The sequence below is a fragment of the Sabethes cyaneus genome, chromosome 3, assembly GCF_943734655.1.
Source record: "Sabethes cyaneus chromosome 3, idSabCyanKW18_F2, whole genome shotgun sequence".
Classification (NCBI taxonomy): domain Eukaryota; kingdom Metazoa; phylum Arthropoda; class Insecta; order Diptera; family Culicidae; genus Sabethes; species Sabethes cyaneus.
The window spans coordinates 18,984,811-18,989,546 of NC_071355.1; positions in this window are offsets into that span (position 1 = coordinate 18,984,811).

A 4,736-nucleotide genomic window follows, 5' to 3' on the forward strand; every position below is an offset into this window, starting at 1 on the left:
CGAGAACTGGAGACCAGCTGCCATGGACCGAAATACATAGAGACTATACTATACGCAGGCCTTGTCTTAAGACGGGAGGCCAATTAAGTAAGTAGCTAATTGGAATTGGATTTAAAATTGAAATTTGATCTAAAATTGTATATTGTCGTTTTTTTGGTCCTTTTTTCGGGTTTTCCAGCTGGTCGCCTAATAGCGTATAGGGCTGTCTAGCATCACCGTCAAAACACCATAGTCAGCGACGAAAACCAAAGTACTGCTGTCTCCATCAACGACAAAAAACCGACTGACTATTTCTGGAGAAAAATAGTCACCTTCTATCAAAGCAGTGACGAAAAATATTTTGACCGTATATTCTCTTGATAAGTCGGTTAGTCGGCCGTCAATGATCAAAACCTGCATAATTTAGTCAACGTCGCTCGTAGTATGGTTAATGACTAAGAAAAATAATTTATTGTCAGACAACTTTTTGCCTGCGATTTAATTTAGTAAAGGTGCATATTTTTAGTATGGGGTGATAACCCTAGCAATATATACTTTTTTGAAATGCGGTTGACAACTACAAGTCGAAAATCGATGTTTGACGCCATTTTGAAATCCAAGATGGCGGACTATTGATTAGCATTTTGCATGAAAACCCTTGCAATATTTACTTTTTTGGAATGCGGTTGACAGCTAGAAGTCGAAAATCAATGTTTGACGCCATTTTGAAATCCAAGATGGCGGACTATTGATTAGTATTTTGCATGAAAACCCTTGCAATATATACTTTTTGTAATGCGATTGACGGCTAGGAGTCGAAAATCGATGTTTGACGCCATTTTGAAATCCAAGATGGCGGACTATTGATTAGCATTTTGCATGAAAACCCTTGCAATATATACTTTTTTGGAATGCGGTTGACGGCTAGAAGTCGAAAATCGATGCTAGACGCTGTTTTTAAATTCAAGATGGCGGACTATTGATTAGCATTTTGCATAAAAACGCGGATTCTTAACAAGTATATAATATGTCGCCATCTTGGATTTCAAAATGGCGTCAAACATTGATTTTCGACTTCTTGCCGTCACTCCCGTTCTAAAAAAGCGTATATTGCAAGGATTTTTATGCAAAATGCTAATCATTAGTCCGCCATCTTGGATTTCAAAATGGCGTCAAACATCGATTTTCGATTTCTAGCCGTCAACCGCATTCTAAAAAAGTAGATATTGCAAGGGTTTTCATGCAAAATGCTAATCAATAGTCCGCCATCTTGGATTTCAAAATGGCATCTAATGTTGATTGTTTAACTCAGACAATTTTCCCATTCCAAAAATGTCATTACTGTATAGGATTTCATGCAAAATTACCAAAATAACTTAAATTGTAAACCGCCATCTTGCATATCAAAACGGCGTCAAACTTCCAATTTCGAACAAATGGTAAAATGGCATTAAACAATCCATCCATCCATCCATCTAATAGCATCCCCGGTTCCAAAACATCAAATTAGGAACATTTTTACGTCTTCCAAATAAATAATCGGGCTTTTTTTGTCACTGACAAAGACGCATGGAAACGACTATTTTTACTGCGCGACTATTTATTTTTGGTTATAGTCAAACGTCACCTACCCTGGATGCGTCCTGATTTTATTCTAATAGATTATAGTCAGTGATTTTTTGTCACTGACAAAAAACGCTTGGGACTGACTATTTTGCAGGCTGACTTTTTGTTTTTGGTTTTCGTTTAGCGTCAGTGACAAAACTGACCGTTACCAGCCCTGGTATAAACTCTATGCCGGGCCCTTTTGTGTTGTCAGCATCAGAGCTTCAGGGAGACCCCAAACACCAGTTCTGCCCGACAAGACAGGCAATGTCGATTACTAAAACAGGTAGAGCCCTAAGCATACCCGACATGCCTATGCCCACAGGCGTAACCGTTCCGGTCTTGCGCGGATTCTTCGAAATGTCTCTGATATCTCTCTGTCAATGGTCGGAATGTCATATTTTAATACTTGAGTTGATGACGACGATGATGTGCAAAAATTATAGAGGTAAATGTGCTTTACCCTAGATATTTTGTACTACTTGAGTTGTAAAACGTCGAATGGTGAAGAAGTGAAGATCCCGTCAGTCCCGCTTAACACCGGTTGTCCTTAACCGCACACCCACCATCCATTTGCCAACACAAACAACCCCAAATGAACCAATAGGAAGACAAATCACAGACCATCAGCAGTTATCAACTTATCAGAGCTTGAGCCATGGAACAAGTTTCATATTTCATCCCCTGGCATTTATGCACTGTCCCTAGATAGGTCTGCAAAGTAAATTGAGGGCATGACGACCTGGGCGTTCGCGGTAATCGACAGAAGCTATAAGCCATAGAGTCGTCCCCGCCTCTCAACCCTCAAGACCAAGCTAGTGCGCAGTATTTATAACGGGAATCCGTTACCAAACCCAGAAAAAACCGACCTCTAGAAATATTGTGAATTAAAAGTGATATAGTATAAGAATTGACTTAATGTTCGCATCTGCTACCTTAGCACCTCTATCATTGCACGTAATCATTGTAGAATGCTACTTCGGCATCTAAGCCGGGTCTGGTATCCCGCTTACATCCCCTTACTAACCTTGAGCCACCGGCCAACCCAATCAATCCGACATATTTCGGAGATATTTCTGATAGCTGTGATAAGTACGGATGAGCCAGAGAAACATTCATCTATTAATTATCAGAGATCCCCGTACTGATTAAACGGAATAAAAGCGTTTTTTGAGCAACGCAACGATCACATTTGGTAAATTTTTACACCAAGTCCCACTAGAAATGACAAAAGTATTTTGACCCACACTCAGAAGGAAATGAGACCGCTGTTCATTTACTGATTAGTTAAAAAGCCCTACACCACGACAAGGTTCAGTTTTATCGTATGGACCTAAAATTTAACCTAATATTGGAATTAGGATTAAAATCGGACAAACAATTGAACCTGAAATTCCTGTTTTGTTTTGACTTATTTCACTCATTTTCTTTTATTTTCGTTTTCCGTTTCCTTTTTCCCTTTTTTCTTGTTTCTAGTATTCGTCTGTTTGTAACTCTTTTATCTCCTTTCCTTCTCGTTTTCCGTTCCGTTTTTCTGTTCTTTCTATTACGTTTATTTCGTTTTTTGATACCTTTTCCCTTTCATTCCCGGGCTTCCTATATTCCGTTTTGTCGTCTTTTTCTCTCTATTTTTTTGTTGAAATGGAAGAATGGTTTGGTGAGCAGAATGATGAACTGAATGAAACTGCGAAAATTTCGATGTGAAGCCAAAAATATGTTGGGTAGTTTAGTGGTAAGTGGGGCTCCAACCCACAATTTCTCGGTTTGTACCCGAGTGCTTTAAGAATTAACCTATTACCACAATCATGTATTACTTAGTCCCAAATCTAATATTGTCCCTCGAAAATAGAAGTGTAACGTATGAATGAAAGATTTCAAATGTTTATAACTCGATACTACTGAACGAAACATAACTGTTAATATGTCGTTGAAAAGATAAAATGTCCAACACTTTTATAGTAACTTACTTATAATAATCTTTTATACGCTTAATAGTGAAAATGTATGTTAAAACAAGGTCAAACTTGGTCAGACTAGCACTTCTTATTTGCGCTGAACTTGCTTTGGCTTTAATGTTATTTGTAACTAATGGCCCTTTTAAGGGCCATTTACAAATTAAATGTAGGTTAAATAAAATTTTTCGTAATCTGCACATTGCAAATTAACTTTCTTGTAAAAATGTTTAGTTTATCGTACCTGCAACGCTAAATATATGCTACTTTTGTGGCGTTCCCTTCAAACTACTAAGCTACAACACTGTAAAATTCCCTAAAACAACTTTTGCTGTTGCTGATACATCAAAGAGTTATGTTCAGCTGAAAGAAAATTCAATTTTATCTTCAATTATTACTTGCTGGTAAAGGCCACCAAGGTTGATTGATGGATGACATTCACATTTATCTTGAAACATTTACTAGGAGTGCGAATGTCATGATACTTATTTCGGTTTCCGTAGCTCATCTGCTCACTGTTTTAATAAGCCAAGCTGGAAGCGATAGATACTTATGAACATACACATGCCAGAAATGCAGTCTGCTTTAGTCCTTGCTCTAATGATCTGACGTAAAGAAATACTTCATCGAGTAAAACATGTTATCAATACAATACAATATAATGTTAACATAGGCCTACGTCACCCTTTCGTTCAACCCTTAGGGCTGTATAACTTGTAGTTTTTCTTCTTTTTTCATATTATATCCCAACTTTTTCCTTTTATGTCCCGTTTGACCTCTTCTTCCCGTTTTCTCTATCAATTCTTTTTTCTCTCGCTAATTTTTTTTTTTATTTCTCTTGTTTTCGATTTCGTATTCCCTTTCTTGTCTCGTTTTTCCTCTTTTTCACTCTCCTTGTGTCTTTTTCTGTCCCGTTTTGCCCGTTTCCTAAACCCTGATTTAGCTCTGTCCCGTTTGTCGTCTTTTTTCTTCTAGTTTTTGTCATTTTCTGTTCGATTTTCGACTTTTTTCTTTTATTCTTTACCAGTTTTCGTTTTTTTACTTTTTAACTCTTTTTCTCATCTGTTCCGTTCTTCCTCTTATTATGTCTGGCTTTTCCCCTTGTTCCGTCGCGTGCTGCGTTTCTTTTCAATTTTATCCTTTCTGTCTTCCGTTTTTGTTTTTTCTCGCCCAGTTAGCTTCGGGGTACGATGCTGGCCG